The sequence below is a fragment of the Oncorhynchus kisutch genome, linkage group LG23, assembly GCF_002021735.2.
Source record: "Oncorhynchus kisutch isolate 150728-3 linkage group LG23, Okis_V2, whole genome shotgun sequence".
Classification (NCBI taxonomy): domain Eukaryota; kingdom Metazoa; phylum Chordata; class Actinopteri; order Salmoniformes; family Salmonidae; genus Oncorhynchus; species Oncorhynchus kisutch.
Genome location: NC_034196.2, coordinates 26,723,773 through 26,745,539, shown reverse-complemented (window position 1 = coordinate 26,745,539; position 21,767 = coordinate 26,723,773). Strand labels below are relative to the sequence as shown.

At 42.4% G+C, this 21,767-nt stretch overlaps 1 pseudogene; it reads right to left on the bottom strand.

Moving 5' to 3' along the window:
- The window catches only part of LOC109867973 (synaptic vesicle glycoprotein 2C-like), a 55,703-nt pseudogene extending 39,559 nt beyond the window's left edge, over positions 1-16,144 (bottom strand).
- Between the last annotated feature and the right edge of the window lie 5,623 nt (positions 16,145-21,767).

The following is a 21,767-nucleotide window of genomic DNA, read 5'->3' as shown; positions in this document are numbered from 1 at the left end:
GAGGCTGGGTTGAAGGGTGAGGTTGGGTTGAGGGGTAAGGCTGGGCTGGGCTGAGGCTGGGTTGAGGGGTGTTGCTGGGTTGAGGGGTGAGGCTGGGCTGAGGGGTGAGGCTGGGCTGAGGGGTGAGGCTGGGCTGGGCTGAGGCTGGGTTGAGGGGTGCGGCTGGGTTGAGGGGTGAGGCTGGGCTGAGGGGTGAAGCTGGGCTGAGGGGTGAGGCTGGGTTGAGGGGTGAGGCTGGTTTGAGGGGTGAGGCTGAGATGTGAGTGCGGGGTGAGTCCCCTGTATATTTCTAGGCAGATGACAGGTTAATTAATGTATGGTGTTTGTGCTAACCTCTGGTCCCAGGGCTTTGATAAGACATCAGGATGAATCTGTCATGCTAGCAGGTGCATTGAAGCTGGGCTCTAGACCAACCTCAACCAGTCCTGGGTTCTAGAACAAACTTAGCCAGCCCTGGGGGTCTAGACCAACCTCAACCAGCCCTGGGGGTCTAGATCAAACTCAACCAGCCCTGGGGTCTAGACCAAACTCAACCAACCCTGGGGGTCTAGACCAACCTCAACCAGCCCTGGGGGTCTAGACCAAACTTAACCAGCCCTGGGGGTCTAGACCAACCTCAACCAGCCCTGGGGGTCTAGATCAAACTCAACCAGCCCTGGGGTCTAGACCAAACTCAACCAACCCTGGGGGTCTAGACCAACCTCAACCAGCCCTGGGGGTCTAGACCAAACTTAACCAGCCCTGGGGGTCTAGACCAATCTCAACCAGCCCTGGGGGTCTAGACCAACCTCAACCAGCCCTGGGGGTCTAGACCAAACTCAACCAGCCCTGGGGTCTAGAACAAACTCAACCAGCCCTGGGGTCTAGAACAAACTCAACCAGCCCTGGAGATTTTGCTGCAGTCAAATAGAGTGGAAAGCAGCGTTGTTCTGAGGGGAGATGTTTGTAGTCGTGTGTGTGATGTAAAACGCTACTTTATATATCCGTGAGTGTGCCCATATGCATGTGTACAGTATGTGAACAGTAGGTGTAAAGTATGTGACGTGTGTGCACCACAGGCATGTTATAAGTATGTTCTCTTCCTACTTCATTCCACCAAATCAACTCAGTCCGATAAAACAGGTAAACCAAAGGTAAACGACACTGTAACAACAAACAAAGAGACAACAATAATCCAACGCCAAGACAACAAACAACCCCCCAGCTATCTCTACTTCCTGTTCATCTGGCCCATCTAGAGGAGAGAGCAGTCTCAGAGACTGCGTACCAAATGTACCCCCAGCTATCTCTACTTCCTGTTCATCTGGCCCATCTAGAGGAGAGAGAGCAGTCTCAGAGACTGCGTACCAAATGTACCCCCAACTATCTCTACTTCCTGTTCATCTGGCCCATCTAGAGGAGAGAGAGCCGTCTCAGAGACTGCGTACCAAATGTACCCCCAGCTATCTCTACTTCCTGTTCATCTAGCCCATCTAGAGGAGAGAGAGCCGTCTCAGAGACTGCGTACCAAATGTACCCCCAGCTATCTCTACTTCCTGTTCATCTGGCCCATCTAGAGGAGAGAGAGCCGTCTCAGAGACTGCGTACCAAATGTACCCCCAGCTATCTCTACGTCCTGTTCATCTGGCCCATCTAGAGGAGAGAGAGCCGTCTCAGAGACTGCGTACCAAATGGCACCCTATTCCCTACATATTGCTATGAACCCTGGTCAAAAATAGTTCACTATATAGGGAATAGGGGTGCCATTTGGGACACCCAGTGTTCTCTTCCCGTTAGACAAGTCCCCTATGACAGTAATGTAGCTTCTCTAACACAGTGTCTGATGGCTCAGTGGAGTCTGGCAGGACATCACCTTTATTTAACCAGGTAGGCTAGTTGAGAACAAGTTCTCATTTACAACTGCGACCTGGCCAAGATAAAGCAAAGCAGTGCAACACAAACAACAACACAGAGTTACACATGGAATAAACAAGCGTACAGTCAATAACACAATAGAAAAAAAGAAATATACAGTGTGTGCAAATGGCGTGAGCAGGGAAGGTAATAAATAGGCCATAGTAGCGACGATTTAGCAAATGAACACTGGAGTGATAGATGTGCAGATGATGATGTGCAAGTAGAAATACTGGTGTGTAAAAAAGCAGAAAAGTAAATAAAAACAATATGGGGATGAGGTAGGTAGATTGGATGGGCTATTTACAGATAGACTGTGTACAGCTGCAGCGATCGGTTAGCTGCTCGGAAGGCGATCCGCAACTTAAAAGGCCTTGTCGGTCTGTTGGCATTTCATTTCATTTCACTGTATGATGGTGGATCCATCCCTTCCTACACATAGTTAATATGCTAATGGCCCTTAATGTTGACATAAGTAGCTGCTGTGCACCTTGAGATTCACAGATAACACTGTGAATGTACTGTATATGGTACATCAGCATAAACACACACACTGACAAAGTTATGGTCATAAAATCACTTATGCAGATTTGACACACACATCCACCCACAAATCCAGTCAAATGCCTTTCCACATTTCTGTCCCTGCGTAGCGTAGCTGCTGTGCCTAGCACAGTGATTATGGTTATTATAGGCTCACGGTGCGTTTTACGCAATATGCACATTACCTGCTGGCTGGAATCAGGAGCCTGCTAAGAGGTACAAATGATTTCCTCCTAGTGGGGCTGTCATGGCCCGCTGATGCCACACAGCCATCTTCATTAATCACACACGTGCATGCAGTTTATAATTTACGTTCTGCTATAGACAGGCACAGACACACACGCAGCAGTTTATAATTTACGTTCTGCTATAGACAGGCACGGACACACACATACACACACAGCAGTTTATAATTTACGTTCTGCTATAGACAGGTACAGACACTCACATACACACGCAGCAGTTTATAATTTACGTTCTGCTATAGACAGGCACAGACACACACATACACACACACAGCAGTTTATAGTTTACGTTCTGCTATAGACAGGCACAGACACACACACACACTGACAAGTCCCTCTGTTGACAAAAACACACAGTCTCACACAGAAACGCACACCAGTATACAATTTACTGTAAGTCCTAATTGTACACACCCAAACAAACACACACAGACAAACCCACCCAGCTGCCTGGCTAAGTGCAACAATTTAGTGATGGATGGCTGTGTGGGTTGCCTGGACAACAGCTGTAGGAGACCCACCACGGATGCCCTAGCCGGTTTCATAGAGGCACTGAGGACCGTGTGTGTGTGTGGTGTGTGTGTGTGTGTGTGTGTGTGTGTGTGTGTCCCAGAGTTCATGACCTCTCTATCAGCAGGGGAGAGACATCTTGGTTCCAGTCCAGTGGTCAGCTGGCAGGTTGTGACATCATGAGGTCGTGATCCTGGAGCTGCATACCAACTTTTGAAAGATAGTGAAAAGTGTATTGTTTTGAACTACCAAACTAATACTTTGCTTGCTAAAAACACCAGGTTATTGATGATTTAAGATAAGATTTTCCAAAATGTCACAGCGCTCTGACAGAAGAGAAATCTTATGGCTACCTCGTCAGCTAGCAATGCTCAGGCATCATCCAATGTCGTTACACAGGAGGCAAATGCTTTGATTGACACAACTATACTGGTCTAACAGACTCTATGACACTTAGAGTGTCAGACGAGGATTTTCCTTCTTTGCCTATAACCCCAAGCAAACCTCTAGCTTCCAAGAAAGGCATGTTTGAACTGGGCCCAGATGCCACTGACAATATTGATATAGTTACTCTTTCCAGGCTCATCAATGCAAGGTCCGATGCCATAGAGAAAATGGTTGGTGACAACGCAATGAAAATCGAGGGCTTAAAAAAAACAGTTGACTTTGCATGCATGGAAATCAGGGCTGTTAAGAAGAAGGTCGCCCACATCGAAAAGTGTGTCGAAAAGGAGGAGGGAAAGATGGACTTATGCCAAAGAAGAATCGCGGAAATCGAAAGCCACTCCAGATGGAGGAATCTGAGACTGTATGGAGTTCCCAAAGCAGATGGGGAGAACGTTCCGGCAAGAGACCATCAAAGTGTGCCAAGCTATCCTACCTGTGGAGAAGGCTAAGCTAGCAGAGTTTGTCGACACTGTACATCGCCTCGGCACGAGAAGGCAGGGTGACTCCAAGCCCAGATGTGTCATTCTCCAGTTCACATCACAGATCTACAGGGAAGCCATTTGGAAAGCAGCCAAGAAATCTACTTTCCTACGCAACAACAATCTGTGGTTTGCTGAAGACCTCTCGAAAGCAGAATAGAGAACGGAGAGAGAAACTGTGGCCAGCTGTGGAAAAAGCACGAAAGAAGGGAAAGCGGCTTACTTCATCGGAGGGTGCACCTTCATCAAAGGATCCGACATCAACCTTCCTCCTTCAGGACTGTCATAGGCTGTGCTTGGTGGTCAACATAGGCTACCTAGATAGCTACCTCTGATGTGAGCAGATCCCACTCCCGGCTCTAAGGTGATTTAACTTTCGCTCTAACTGCACAGGACTACTGGAGTAATGGATATTTACTATTTGATTTGTTCTCTCACTTCTGATATTTTTACCTGTAGTATAGGCAGTGAGCAAGCTCTTTGATGTTTCTTGTTCTGGCAGTTAGCTTTGTTATGCTAAACTATTCTCACTCAATTATTTATATCTATTTGGTGTGCAACCCTGGTTTCGTTTCATTCTTTTTCGATTTGCAATTGCAGTTTAGCTCATAGTACTTTGTTTTCTATTCCACTTGGTCGTTGTCTATAGTTTCACTCAATGCTAGGAGGTTAAGAAATAATGTAAAGCATAATTTTTATTTGCCAAACAGCGTAAAACAGATTTATGTTTTTTTCAAGAGTCTCATTCAGTTGCTAGCGACGTCAACTTCTGGAGGTCTCAGTGGGGTAATGATGTATGACTCTCATGGCTCTGAAGGCTTTGCTCTAAAGAATCATTTCAATGGAAGTATTTTGCACTCCGACTGTGACCCTTTTGGTCACTTACTTTGTCTTGTTATCAACTGTAACAACATCATCCTTATTATTACCAACATTTATGGTTACAATTCCAAACTTGAAAATGATCACTTACTTGAATCTTTAGAAAAGCGTGTTCTCCATTGGCTAACCAAGTTCCCGAATGCTTTACTTATAGTAGGTGGGGATTTTAATATTTTGCCGAATAATTTAATTGATAGATGGCCTCCGGGACAGTCCACTGCTATGAATACAAGTTTGAGGCAGGTTATGGAAAGGTTTGATATTATAGATCTTTGGAGAGTAAAGTTTCCTAATGACAAGTCTTTCACTTGGAGTAATAAGGCATGCTCCACACAATCACGCATAGATTTTTGGCTGGTGTCTAAATGTTTTGTTTAACAGGGTATTTCTGTTAACATCCTTGACACTCCCCTTAGAGCTATTTATATTGACATTACATGTTTTATCTCTGATAATGGCCTTGGCAGAGCATCCTACTGGAAGCTTAATAACTCTATATTAAAACATGAGTTGGTCAAGATGGAGATAAACAATTTAATTACACACTTTTGGAACAAAGTAGAGGTCGACCGATTAATCGGAATGGCTGATTAATTAGGGCCGATTTCAAGTTTTCATAACAATCGGAAATCAGTATTTTTGGGCGCCGATTTCCGATTTAAAAATATATATATAATAATTTTTAGACCTTTATTTAACTAGGCAAGTCAGTTAACCTCTAGTGACTCCCCATCCCGCATGTGGGAACGTAATCATCGACTGACACTAATTAGCATAACGCAACGGACATAAATATTCCTAGAAAATATTCCTATTCATGAAAATCACAAATGAAATATATTGAGACACAGCTTAACCTTTTAATAACTGTGAGCTTTTTAAATACGAGGTTGGAAAATACTTAAGAAAATATGAGCGTATTCTTGCCAAGACGAGGAGAGCTGAAGAAGAAAGTGTAATTACAAAGATCACAGCTTTAAAAATATATATCTTACTTTTATTTAACTAGGCAAGTCAGTTAAGATCCCATTCTTATTTTCAATGACGGCCTAGGAACAGTGGGTTACCTGCCTTGTTCAGGGGCAGAACGACAGCTGTTTACCTTGTCAGCTCAGGGATTCAATCTTGCAACCTTTCGGTTACAAGTCCAACGCTCTAACCACTAAGCTACCTGCTGCCTGTTGAAAGTCTCTCACAGGAGGACAAATCTGTTCTGTTTGAGCTACAAAACAAGTTGGATGATTTGTATGAATTGAAAGCAGAGGGAGCCTTTGTCAGATCTAGGAAGAAGTGGCTTGAGGAGGGTGAACAAAATTCATCTTATTTTTGAAGGTTAGAAAAATACCACTCTAAAAATAATACAATTCAACATTTAAATAGTAATGGTCTCATCACAGATGATCCCAAATTAATCTCTAACTTTAGTTGCAACTTATTTATACAGGAATTTATATAGTTTTATAACTCTTTTTTTTTACTCTCTGGGGGATGTGAAATCAATTGGGAGGAACAGTGTGATGACCCTATTATAGTTGGAGATCATTTATTATATTTGAACACCTTAAAAAGAATAAGTCTCCTGGGACTGATGGTATATCTGCTTAACTTTTTCTCATCAGTTGGCCCCATTTCTGTTAGAGGTCTTTCCTGAAAGCATTACAAATATTGCCCTCCCTCCCAGTTTGACTCAAGGTCTGATTACATTAATCCCTAAGCCCAAGAATGACTTGCATTCTACTCGATAATTGGCATCCAATCTGTCTGCTCAATAATGACTACAAAATATTAGCCTCTATATTTGCAAAAGGAATGAAGGCAGTATTGGACTCAATTATAGAAGAGACCCAATCTGGATTCATGAGGAATATACATATCTAATAATATCCAACTGGTTTTTAGACCTTATTGACTATTCTGATCTAATCTAATCTTCGAAGATAGTTTTATTGTCTTCTTAGACTTTTATAAAGCCTTCGATACAGTGGAACATGAGTTTATATTTCTCTTCCTTGAGAAAGTATCATTAAAGCTCTATATCTCCCACCAAGGTGGCATAGCAGTTCAGACGTCTTTTGTCCTCGTCTTGTCGTGTCCTGTATATATATATATTTACAACTTTTTCACATACATTTTATTTTTATTTTCCATCAACTCATCTTCAAAACACTCTCCTGCAACCCGCCTCACCAATGTATATTTATAAAAAAGTATTATTTACCTCAGATCTGTAATCTTCCAAGAAGCTAGCCAGAAACTCCAAGAAGCTAGCCTGAAACTAGCCAGAAGCTAATCCAGAAGCTAGTTCAGAAGCTAGTTAGCTCCTTTACTGGCAAATCGTTAGTATTCAGCTAACCACGGTTTGTGGTCATCAGCTATCCTTTAGCTCGAAAATCTATCGCCAGTTCTGTACGGCGCAGCGCGGCTCGGAACGGAACATACCGGACCAATTTTTCTCTCCATGTCCCTGGATTTCGACTGCTCTCTGGACATTCATACCCGGATCTCACAGCTAGCTAGCTGCTATCCGTGTGACTATCGGCCTTCGTCGATTCCGGAGCAAACATAAATTATTCCGGAGCTAGCAAGCTCCGTCAATCACTCCTGAGTTCCATCAATCACACCTGGGCTGCAGTCACCTATCCGGACCTGTTTTACTGCCTTCGCGGAGCCCCACTGGGCCTTCACAACTGGACTGCCGACGTTATCTACCAGAAGGAGTTATTCGGCTGGCTACTCCGTCGCGACGTTACCTGAACGCCCATCTGCGGCCTGCTAACCGTTAGCTGTCTTACCGGCTGCTATCTGAATAGACAATCGGACAATTTTTTTTATTTTTTATTATTATTATTGTGTTTTCTTCTTGGGCCTCTATAACTATATCTATTGTTTTTATTTTTGTTGTTGTTGTGTGATTTGGATTAATCCCCTCTACCACACGGAACCCCACTAATCTACTGACGGAACGCAAGAGGTGGCTAACAACAGACCTCCATCCTATGCTAGCTTGCTACCGATGCCCTGGCTAGCTGTCTAAATCACCAACCAACCTCTCCACTCACCGGACCCTTTTGATCACTCGACTAAGCATGCCTCTCCTTAATGTCAATATGTCTTGTCCATTGCTGTTCTGGTTAGTGTTTATTGGCTTATTTCACTGTAGAGCCTCTAGTCCTGCTCACTATACCTTATCCAACCTATTAGTTCCACCACCCACACATGCAATGACATCTCCTGGTTTCAACGATGTTTCTAGAGACAATATCTCTCTCTTCATCACTCAATACCTAGGTTTACCTCCACTGTATTCACATCCTACCATACATTTGTCTGTACATTATACCTTGATGCTATTTTATCGCCCCCAGAAACCTCCTTTTACTCTATGTTCCAGACGTTCTAGACGACCAATTCTCATAGCTTTTAGCCGTACCCTTATTCTACTCCTCCTATGTTCCTCTGGCGATGTAGAGGTGAATCCAGGCCCTTCAGTGCCTAGCTCCACTCCTATTCCCCAGGCGCTCTCTTTTGACGACTTCTGTAACCGTAATAGCCTTGGTTTCATGCATGTTAACATTAGAAGCCTCCTCCCTAAGTTTGTTCTATTCACTGCTTTAGCACACTCTGCCAACCCGGATGTTCTAGCTGTGTCTGAATCCTGGCTTAGGAAGACCACCAAAAATTCAGACATTTTAATTCCAAACTATAACATTTTCAGACAAGATAGAACTGCCAAAGGGGGCGGTGTTGCAATCTACTGCAAAGATAGCCTGCAGAGTTCTGTCCTACTATCCAGGTCTGTACCCAAACAATTTGAACTTCTACTTTTAAAAATCCACCTCTCTAAAAACAAGTCTCTCACCGTTGCCGCCTGCTATAGACCACCCTCTGCCCCCAGCTGTGCTCTGGACACCATATGTGAACTGATTGCCCCCCATCTATCTTCAGAGTTCGTGCTGCTAGGCGACCTAAACTGGAACATGCTTAACACCCCAGCCATCCTACAATCTAAACTTGATGCCCTCAATCTCACACAAATTATCAATGAACCTACCAGGTACCTCCCCAAAACCTTAAACACGGGCACCCTCATAGATATCATCCTAACCAACTTCCCGTCTAAATACACCTCTGCTGTCTTCAACCAAGATCTCAGCGATCACTGCCTCATTGCCTGCATCCGTAATGGGTCAGCGGTCAAACGACCTCCACTCATCACTGTAAAACGCTCCCTGAAACACTTCTGCGAGCAGGCCTTTCTAATCGACCTGGCTGGGGTATCCTGGAAGGATATTGATCTCATCCCGTCAGTAGAGGATGCCTGGATATTTTTTTTAAATGCCTTCCTAACCATCTTAAATAAACATGCCCCATTCAAGAAATTTAGAACCAGGAACAGATATAGCCCTTGGTTCTCCCCAGACCTGACTGCCCTTAACCAACACAAAAACATCCTATGGCGTTCTGCATTAGCATCGAACAGCCCCCGTGATATGCAGCTGTTCAGGGAAGCTAGAAACCATTATACACAGGCAGTTAGAAAAGCCAAGGCTAGCTTTTTCAAGCAGAAATTTGCTTCCTGCAACACTAACTCAAAAAAGTTCTGGGACACTGTAAAGTCCATGGAGAATAAGAACACCTCCTCCCAGCTGCCCACTGCACTGAAGATAGGAAACACTGTCACCACTGATAAATCCACCATAATTGAGAATTTCAATAAGCATTTTTCTATGGCTGGCCATGCTTTCCACCTGGCTACTCCTACCCCGGACAACAGCACTGCACCCCCAACAGCAACTTGCCCAAGCCTTCCCCATTTCTCCTTCTCCCAAATCCATTCAGCTGATGTTCTGAAAGAGCTGCAAAATCTGGACCCCTACAAATCAGCCGGGCTAGACAATCTGGACCCTTTCTTTCTAAAATTATCTGCCGAAATTGTTGCCACCCCTATTACTAGCCTGTTCAACCTCTCTTTCGTGTCGTCTGAGATTCCCAAAGATTGGAAAGCAGCTGCGGTCATCCCCCTCTTCAAAGGGGGGGACACTCTTGACCCAAACTGCTACAGACCTATATCTATCCTACCGTGCCTTTCTAAGGTCTTCGAAAGCCAAGTCAACAAACAGATTACCGACCATTTCGAATCTCACCATACCTTCTCTGCTATGCAATCTGGTTTCAGAGCTGGTCATGGGTGCACCTCAGCCACGCTCAAGGTCCTAAACGATATCTTAACCGCCATCTATAAGAAACATTACTGTGCAGCCGTATTCATTGATCTGGCCAAGGCTTTCGACTCTGTCAATCACCACATCCTCATCGGCAGACTCGACAGCCTTGGTTTCTCAAATGATTGCCTCGCCTGGTTCACCAACTACTTCTCTGATAGAGTTCAGTGTGTCAAATCGGAGGGTCTGCTGTCCGGACCTCTGGCAGTCTCTATGGGGGTGCCACAGGGTTCAATTCTTGGACCGACTCTCTTCTCTGTATACATCAATGAGGTCGCTCTTGCTGCTGGTGAGTCCCTGATCCACCTCTACGCAGACGACACCATTCTGTATACTTCCGGCCCTTCTTTGGACAGTGTGTTAACAACCCTCCAGGCAAGCTTCAATGCCATACAACTCTCCTTCCGTGGCCTCCAATTGCTCTTAAATACAAGTAAAACTAAATGCATGCTCTTCAACCGATCGCTACCTGCACCTACCCGCCTGTCCAACATCACTACTCTGGACGGCTCTGACTTAGAATACGTGGACAACTACAAATACTTAGGTGTCTGGTTAGACTGTAAACTCTCCTTCCAGACCCATATCAAACATCTCCAATCCAAAGTTAAATTTAGAATTGGCTTCCTATTTCGCAACAAAGCATCCTTCACTCATGCTGCCAAACATACCCTTGTAAAACTGACCATCCTACCAATCCTCGACTTTGGCGATGTCATTTACAAAATAGCCTCCAATACCCTACTCAACAAATTGGATGCAGTCTATCACAGTGCAATCCGTTTTATCACCAAAGCCCCATATACTACCCACCATTGCGACCTGTACGCTCTCGTTGGCTGGCCCTCGCTTCATACTCGTCGCCAAACCCACTGGCTCCATGTCATCTACAAGACCCTGCTAGGTAAAGTCCCCCCTTATCTCAGCTCGCTGGTCACCATAGCATCTCCCACCTGTAGCACACGCTCCAGCAGGTATATCTCTCTAGTCACCCCCAAAACCAATTCTTTCTTTGGCCGCCTCTCCTTCCAGTTCTCTGCTGCCAATGACTGGAACGAACTACAAAAATCTCTGAAACTGGAAACACTTATCTCCCTCACTAGCTTTAAGCACCAACTGTCACTGCACCTGTACATAGCCCACCTATAATTTAGCCCAAACAACTACCTCTTTCCCAACTGTATTTAATTTTTTTTTTTGTTTTTTTTTTGCTCCTTTGCACCCCATTATTTTTATTTCTACTTTGCACATTCTTCCATTGCAAAACTACCATTCCAGTGTTTTACTTGCTATATTGTATTTACCTTGCCATCATGGCCTTTTTTGCCTTTACCTCCCTTCTCACCTCATTTGCTCACATTGTATATAGACTTGTTTATACTGCATTATTGACTGTATGTTTGTTTTTACTCCATGTGTAACTCTGTGTCGTTTTACCTGTCGAACTGCTTTGCTTTATCTTGGCCAGGTCGCAATTGTAAATGAGAACTTGTTCTCAACTTGCCTACCTGGTTAAATAAAGGTAAAATAAAAAAATATGAATGGGAACAGTTCAAATCAATTAAAGCATGGCACTTCTCCTAGATTTGATTTGAAAATTACCTCTTCCTGCTTGCAACCCAACTTTTTACAAGTTCTGTTAAATCCAGCGATATAAAGGGATCTCTATTGCTGACAGAGATATTATCATAAATCAGCTTGCAGATGACACAACCCTCTTTTTGAAAGATGCTGACCAGATTCCTAGAGCAGTCGGTGTGATAAATATATTTTCCAAAGCATCTGGTCTTTGCCTAAACCTTAATAAGTATAAATTGTTTGCTGTTAAAGACTGTGTGATACCCTCTATATGCAATATTCCAGTCAAGGAAAAAGTAACATCCCTTGGGATTACCTTAGGATACCTTGGGATGTAAGGATCAACAGGAAAGATGCTCATTTAATGTTATACCTATTATTGAAAAAGACAAAAAGAAGTTGAACCATTGGTTACAGAGGGATTTATCCTTGAAAGGTCGAGTATTGCTTTCTAAAGCTGAAGGTATCTCCAGACTTTCTTATGCAGCCCAGTCCCTATATCTTGACAACAAAATAGGTAAAGCGGTTGACCAGGTGCTTTTCAACTTCATCTGGAAAAATCGTACACATTTTATTAGAACATTTGTCGCTATGAACTCATATGAATATGGTGGTCTCCATTTTTTTGATTTTCCTACTTTGAATAATACTTCTTAAAGAATCCAACTTCAATTTATATTTCATCCCTCATATCTTCTCCCGTCTTGGTGGCCTCAATTTTATGTTACTTTGTAACTATAACATTGATAAAATTCCTGCAAAATTATCTCCTTTTCATAGACATGTATTCTTAGCGTGGTCATTAATATATAAACATAATTTTTCCCCACATAGGTATTTCATTTGGAACAATAAGGACATTTTGTATAGAAACAAGTCTTTATTTTTCAAGAACTGGTTCAATAATCATATCCTGCTGGCGAGTCAATATTTTAATGCAGAAGGATTGTTACTCAATTAATTTGGAGGAATTGTTATCTCGTTACAATATCCTTGTAACACCTAGAGAGTTCGCTATAGTCCTTGACGCTATTCCATCTGGAACTCTCATGTTATTTAGAGGTGTAGCCAGACCTCACCTTCTTGACCTACCCTTGCTTAATCCAGTTGACTCTCCAATAGGGAAAATATGTTTCTCCTTGCTCCCTCAGAACAACAGATCTATATGTGCTTTATTTCAAAGGGATATTGTATCCATTCCTTATGTCACAACTTACTGGAATACATTGGTCGCTAATATCTGTTGGGAAAAAAGTCTGGTTATTACCACACAAATACCTGCTAGTTAACCAGGTCAAAGAGGTCTCTTTCAGAATGATCCTTAAGTATTACCCTGCGAATCATTACCTGAAGAAACTCAAAAAAGACATTAACATTGACTGTACTTTTTGTAATGAGCATCCAGAAACAGTTTCGTATTTATTTTGGCATTGTCTACATGTAAAACAATTATGGAAAGATATTCACAGTTTTATAATTGTTAATATTCTTGATAGCTTTTGTTTGTTATGGGAGAATGTGCTGCTCGGTTTCCTTAAGTATAATAAAGATAAATAAAAACAATTTTACCTCATGAATCTAATTGTGCTAATGTCAAAATGTCATATTCATAAATGTAAATTCAGTAATAAAAAAACACTGTTCTGTGTTTTCTATAAGGAATTTGAGCAGTACATTAAGACCATTCAACATTCTTCTAATAAGAAAGCTGTTAAAACAATCAATGTGTGTATTTATTTTAAGGTCTTTGTATAATCTGTAATTTGTTGTACCCCCTAGCATATGTTATCATTGTCTATCTGTATACTTGTATGTATACAGATTATTCTACATTAAAAAAACATGTTGTGGGTTGGATGACATGAATTTGGGAGATCTCCCAATGCCTGAAATATTTTTTATTTTTTGGGGCTTGTAGTTCTGTTATGCAATCAGTATACTGACATAAAGACCATGACATATGGCTTTTATATCAGTTTGCAAAAGTAATTACATTAAATGTGACTATATCAATGGAACAATCTACTCATTTTTCAAACCAATAAATTGCAGGCTGTTACATCTAGCTACCGATAGGCTATTGATATTTTACTGCTATTAAGGCTTTGTTGAAATAAAATAAATGAGCTGGATAAGATTTTCTTTTATGATGCATGAACTCCAAAGATAAGCAGGTGAAAATACACATTCCCTTTATTCCAACCTGAAGTCAACATTGAGTTAAGGTTGGTTCTGTCCCAAAGCACCCTGATCCCTATATACTGTAGTGTACTACTTTTGACCAGAGCACATGAGGCTCTGGTCAAAAGTAGGGCACTATATGGGTAATAGGGTGTCATTTGGGACACACCCCTGCCTGTATAGCTGAGCCAGGGAAATGTCAATATGCTCAGTCCTGCTCAAGCTCCCATAATGAATTGTCTAAACTGTTTAGAATTGGTCTCCATCAAACTGTCACACAGCCAATGTTACAGTAAAAAAGAGAGATATTGGGCCGATGGATAGTTGTGTATGTTCAGCCATTGACAATAGAGGCAGAGATAGCAGTACTGGGCACTGTCTTCAGTGTCTTTCTCCCTCTCTCTCTTCAAGTACCGCAGATTCCCCCTTTACTAACGCGGCTCTGTGAAGTCGTGCGGAGGCTGCACTGCATGGTGTGACGACCCTCCCACTCTGTCTGCCGTATTCTGTCTTTGTTCTTGTTTCCTTATTAGGATGCCGGTGGGTGGAGTTGGGAGGGTCGTCAGCTTCATGGGAAACACCTGGGCCATGTGTCTCCCAGGATAAATATACCTCTTCCACATTCATGGAAGAGACTCTCTCCCTGCAGACACCTTTGTAGATTGTGTTGTGGTTCTTGGTGGCCGTTTGTTTGTTTGCTTTGGCACCTTTCAACACCCTGCATTATCACATTCATGCATGCAAAACACTCACTTACACTACTGATTACTGATTACACACACCATTGTATATTTTCCTTAGTTGCTTTAGTTAATAAATATATATTTTGTTACTCCTTATCTCCACGTTGTCTCCCTTTGTTACGGGCTTTGAGCCGGTTCGTGACAATGGCCACAGTAAACCCGGTCGGGAAGGTCATCAATCACCGGCCGGACTTTTGTAGCAAAATGCATCCTGTGATGTGATTTTCTGTCTTGTCCTGACATTGTGGTCGGTAATCAATTCTCCATCCTCCTCTATCCTCGGACTGCTCCTCTCTCCGCAGATTACTCAGTAAACCAGCACTATTTGTAGCAGCATCGAACTCTCTCTCCCTCTTTCTCTCTCTCGCTCCCACTTTCGCTCCCTCTTTCTCTCTCTGCCTCTCTCTCTCGCCCCCTCTTTCTCTCTCTGCTGTAATTGATGGATCTGTTCCCTTTCTGCATTGTGTGTGTGTGTGTGTGTGTGTGTGTGTGTGTGTGTGTGTGTGTGTGTGTGTGTGTGTGTGTGTGTGTGTGTGTGTGTGTGTGTGTCCGAGGCGAAGCCAGATAAGGGTAATACAAATTCAGTGTAATATCCTATGGTGATTGATTGATGAGTCCCACGAGATGGTGTCAGGGATTTATAAGGCATAAACATATGTGTTGTGTTTTTTAACTCTTTATCTTTCAGTCAAAAAGTGTATTTATTTGAAAGGGTTGTGCGCATTCGTTAATTTATCAACTACATTTTTGTAGAACCGTTAGTCTAATCAGCATAAATATAAGCCTACTGAATAAATTAAATTAAGTATTCCATGTATCCTAGAGTAGCCTACATGAGTACAGCTAAATATCTAATTCATTCATGCGCGGTGATGTGATCTCAGCTGGATGAAACGTGTTGATCAGGTGTCCAACTCCAACAGCAGTTACATGGAGGGCACAGCATGCGCAAATACCTACAACGTTTGAAGTTCAGAAACGTGACACCTTTTAAGTTTCCCTCAAATATGCAAACGCGAAGCCTGTTTATTAATGATATGGTATTCTATACATGTCGTAGTATACATAGCAAATATTTATAGTTATTGATGAGCTAATCTAATGTGAGTACGGTGCGATACACATTTCAAATCTACATTTATCCTACTGTAAACCGAGCAAAGATCACGGGGATAGCCCACTCACAATACACAGGGTTTGCATCAAAGAGATTAAGTCAAATTAAAGTATAAAGACGGGGGGAGATACTCACCGACTACAGAAAACGGGCAGTTCGTTACAACATCGCGGGGAGCCAGCTGTGTGTTTTTCCAGTCGATATGCCCTAGTTTCCCTCGCGACACAGCAATATCGGTAGTTAGTGCCCGCGCGCTGAGGGTTCTTTCTCTTTTCTCCCGCTCTCCTCTCCTCCGAGTTGCAACCGTTCCTTTGCAGTACTCAAAGAAAGAGGAGAGGACCCTGAGAGAGAAAGAGAGAGGGGATGGGGGTGTGCTGTATATGAGGGACTAAGAGGAATGAAATCAATAATCGTATACCAGTGAAGTGGGTAATAACGTGTAATGGAACAATCTGTATGGTATCTGATGCTGGGGAGGGTTGAGTGTTGGAGGGAACACTATCGGTTACGTTGCGAGTATATTACAAAATAAAGAAACAAAATTAGGCAGATAAATAAGAGGATAGGCTGCAACATCGAACAGTTGGTCTTGAGGTCAAATGATAACTGCATAAACTATCAGACTGGTTGTGCATTCCTTTTTACAATTTGTTTAAGTAGACCTATTGAAGTTGGCTGAAACTCAATCTGAATCATACAACTTGCGAATGAGTGGTATTTAAAGTGTATTCATCATACACAGGAATGATGTATAACAATGATGTATACAAATATATTTTGAGAGAAGTCACTCCAGCAGCTTGGCCACTACTATGCTGATAGAGGCCCTAATATATGGATTTCATATGAATGTGAATACAGATTTGCATCATCTGCTCACAGATACCTTAAATGGGCGTGGACCAGAAACACAGTCAGTATCTGGTGTGAGCACCATGTGCCTCATGCAGCGGGACACATCTCCTTCACATAGAGTTGATCAGGCTGTTGATTGTGGCCTGTGGAATGTTGTCCCATTCCTCTTCAATGGCTGTGTGAAGTTGCTGGATATTGGCTGGAACTGGAAAACGCTGTTGTACACGGCGAACTAGAGCATCCCAAACATGTTCAATGGGTGACATGTCTGGTGCGTATGCAGGCCATGGAAGAACTGGGACATTTTCAGCTTCCAAGAATTGTGTACAGATCCTTGCTACATGCCATCAATAAAATGCAATTGTGTTCATTGTTTGTAGCTTATGCCTACCCATACCATAACCCCACCGCCACCACGGGGCACTCTGTTCACAACGTTGACATCAGAAAACCGCTCGCCCACATGACTCCATACATGCTGTCTGCCATCTGCCCAAGTACAGTTAAAACCGGGATTCATCTGTGAAGAGCACACTTCTCCAGCATACCAGTGGGCATCGAAGGTGAGCATTTGCCCACAGAAGTGGGTTGCAAGGCCAAACAGCAGTCAGGTCAAGACTGTGGTGTTGAACGAGCACGTAGATATCCGTTACCCGACAGTCATGTGAAATCCATAGATTAAGGACTCATTAATTAATTAATTTCCTTATATGAACTGTAACTCTGTCAAATCTTTGAAATTGTTGCATGTTGCATTTATATTTTTGTTCAGCACCTATTTTCTATGACTGTGTGTTGTAATAGTCTTGAAATGCTGTTCAGTGGGCTAGCTAACATTGTTGAATTATTGTTCATAGACTAACCCGCTTCATCCTTGCCCTGACATGTCCTTCTGTCACGTTTTGACTCAAGGTTTCTGAGAATACTGAGGGACAACACTGAGGAACACATAGGTGTCGTGTCTTTACTATCATCAACTGAAGACTGATAGTTTTTATCAAAGATTCTCTGTAATTAGTTATTAAGCGATCAACTGATTCATCACTAATTAACTAGGAAGTCAGGGCACCAAGGAAAAATATTCAGATTACAAAGTTATAATTTCCTAAAATAACTTTTCAGATATTTTATCTGATCAATTAGTCTTCGAATGAATGAATTATTTACTTTACCTCACGTAAGTCTCATTCCAAACGTCATATATTGTTGGTTATCTGCACGAATCCAGTCTTTACTATGAGTCATCCATACATCAATTGTCTTAAATCATTTATTTATTACTAACTAAGTAATTCACAGAAATGCATAAACAAACAAACAAAGTAAATGTAATGAATAGGAGAATGTGCCCTAGTGGCTAAACCGGCATGGCGGCTTGTTAGACAAAAGGTGAAGTGGGGGTCGATTAAGAAGTCACTACAAAGTGATAATTATAACACTTGAAATGCTAATCTTTTACACATGAACGCTCACTCTTTCGGGAACAATTGCAATCAATATATATATTTACGTTCAGTGTGTCATCTTGATCGCTGGTGAAAAGTTTGTGTCTTTTGTAGAATTGTCCGTCTCTCTCCCTCTCTCTCTCGGTTGTGGTTAGAGGGGATTGTTCAAAGTGACATTCATTCATTTGTTATAGATTGGATGTTTCGGCGGTTGTCGTTCTTTTCGTTCAATGATACCGAATTCTTAGCTGCAGACTAGTAATCAATATCAAAGACTTGTTCTTATTCTGTCGGTATCGATAGTCTAAGAGTTTAACCACGTGGTATGGTTAAAATATTCAACAATGGTCTACAACCTTTGTCCCCCTCCTAATGGAGAAAAACATGGTCTGCAACCTATAGCCATCTCGTAATTGAGGTAAGCTCGGTCTGCTGATAGAAAACCCGAGTGGGGGTTTTATTCGGAAGGGCCGAAGAGGGCTGTCCCAGGATGTCTGACCCTAACTGGGCTCAGGGGCGGTCCTCTGATTTAGTTCAAATCAAAAGGGAATTGTATTTTTCTTCATTAAACAGTCCAAAATCATATTACACAATTATACAAACAGTATCATACTCACTCATTCATCTTATACAACAATTAGATGTAAACCTCATATCTGAGGCTATTATATAAACAGCGTTATGGTAATGTGGCCACACCGTCTCGCATGAGCTTCCCAAGTTGTGACAAACGGACCAGTTCGTAGCTGGATTCTTCACCGATCTTTTATACTTTCTCCGGAACATGAAATTTGTTCTGTGAGGTGGAAGAAATTCCTTTGTGCTCCATGAAATTCTACTCTCTCTCTCTACTATGTGTCCATGAGGAGATTCTCCAGAATTTATGACGTCTCTCTGACCACAGAAACAGACTTGAAGGAGGAAAGGGGGAGGCAGGGAGAGGGGGATGGGCTTGCTATACCCAAAGAGGCCAACGTCATGACATAGGCATGACTCATTCAGTCAATTCAGTAATGATTTATCAACCTAGCAGAACTGATAAGGGGTTTTACATGTGTCATCATTTCCAAATAGAGAAACAAAACAAATATATTGTACTCTTAATGACACATTTTTCTTTGTACCTTTATTTAACTAGGCAAGTCAGTTAAGAACAAATTCTTATTTACAATGACGCCTACTGGGGAACAGTGGGTGAACTGCCTTGTTCAAGGGTAGAACGGCAGATTTTCTCCTTGTCAGCTCAGGGATTCGATTCAGCAACCTTTCGATTACTGGCCCAACAATCAAACCACTGGTCTACTTGCCCTGCCATACGTAATAGGTTTATCCTTCATCATTGGGCAAATGAGAATGAACAGACAAACTCTCTCTCTCTCTCTGTGTGTGTGTGTGTGTGTTTCTTTTTTATATTTTTTTAGGGCCTGAAGAGGTCCACAGAGACTTGTGGGTAAAAAATCCCATCATCCCCAAAAAGCACCATCCTATTGTGTGCTTGGCTGAACAACAGCCATTATCAACTCTGCTGAATGGATCCCCCTCTCCTCTTTTATCATATTCGTTTAACTGTTTTTCTCCTCTCAGAAATAACCATTAGAGAGAGAAATCACGTAGAGGAAGGGAGCCCGGAAGGTCCTCCCTTTTTTTTCAAACTCAAATGAAAATGCTAATACATTTGCATTTATATGCACCAGCCGCTGTTTCATCCACGGTTTGAAATGAATCCACACACTATGCACAGATGCGCGCACACACACACACACCATGTGTACACACACAAACTCTCTCACACACGCACGCCATGCACACACACACACACACACACGTATCTCCTGCCACTAATTGCTCCAGTATCATTAAAATAATACGAGCTGTGTAACGTGTCCATGTTAGAAGTCAGGCTCTGGGCAGCTGGTGTGTTTCACAGCATCTTTATTAGACATCCTGCTCCTTTTGATCAACCCCCCCACTGTCCTACCTCATCCACCACCACCCCCCTTCCTATGGCACATGGCCATGAACACATACAATACATGCCTATGCAGCAATATTGCCAGCTATAGCCCATAAATCTAGATTATACAGAGATACAGATAGAGAGTTGTAGTCCATAGAGATACAAATAGAGATGGAAAGAGAGAAAGACACACAGAGAGAAAGAGAGAGAGAGAGAGAGAGAGAGAGAGAGAGAGAGAGAGAAAGAAAGAGAGAGAGAGGCATTTCTTGTGCGTCCAGAATCACATGGGGCCTGAGCTGAGATAAGCTGAGATAAGAGGGGACTTTACCTAGCAGGGTCTTGTAGATGACCTGGAGCCAGTGGGTTTGGCAAGGAGTATGAAGCGAGGGCCAGCCAACAAGAGCGTACAGGTCGCAGTGATGGGTAGTATATGGGGCGTTGGTGACAAAACGGATGGCACTGTGATAGACTGCATCCAATTTATTGAGTAGGGTATTGGTGGCTATTTTGTAAATGACATCGCCGAAGTCGAGGATCGATAGGATGGTCAGTTTTACAAGGGTATGTTTGGCAGCATGAGTGAAGGATGCTTTGTTTGCGAAATAGGAAGACAATTCTAGATTTAACTTTGGATTGGAGATGTTTGATATGAGTCTGGAAGGAGAGTTTACAGTCTAACCAGACACCTAGGTATTTGTAGTTGTCCACATATTCTAAGTCAGAACCGTCCAGAGTAGTGATGTTGGACAGGCGGGCAGGTGCAGGCAGGAATCGGTTGAAGAGCATGCATTTAGTTTTACTTGTATTTAAGAGCAATTGGAGGCCACGGAAGGAGAGTTGTATGGCATTGAAGCTCGTCTGGAGGGTTGTTAACACAGTGTCCAAAGAAGGGCCAGAAGTGGATGATATTAACAAAAGCATTTTCTTTCTAACAACTCACTTTTATTTTCCAGTAGTTAAAATTCCATTATTACAATAGAACATTGACATTTCCAAAGTGGTTCCTGGAGGCCCTGAGGCCAGCATGTGTAGGAGATAGTCTTAAAGCTGCTTCATCTGTGGAGGTGGATGTGTGCTATGAAATTTAATTGATGACTAATTACATGGTTTAGTGGGCAAATCATTCCATTCAGATAAGTCTGAAAACAAAAGGTTGTTTAACAAGGTCAGCTTTAGCATGCATCTCTTTATTCTTCACTATAATTACACACTCCAATCATCTCTCTTCTCCCCTCCCGATCAGGCCGTGTGTGTGTGTGTGTGTGTGTGTGTGTGTGTGTGTGTGTGTGTGTGTGTGTGTGTGTGTGTGTGAGAGTAGGCTTGAAATGCTGCGTAGGAGGCCATTTTTTAAAGGGATGCTGACACGCACACACACACACACCTGTGGGTGTAAAAAGAGTGGGCAATAATTATACATTGTTGGTCCTCATTTGCCAAAAACTTTCTTCATGTCTCTCTTTACTTCCAACCCACCACACTCACATAGTCACTGCGCATAAGAAACAAATAACAATGGAAAACTCACACAACTCTCAATCCATCAAACTAAAGAGTTCCAGGTCATCAATACCATTAGCTTCATCATAACTGCAGCCTTCCGAAATCCTATATCCTTTATGAAAACCAGTTAATGTATATAAAGCTCTCCATTCTTTAATACGTCCATATAT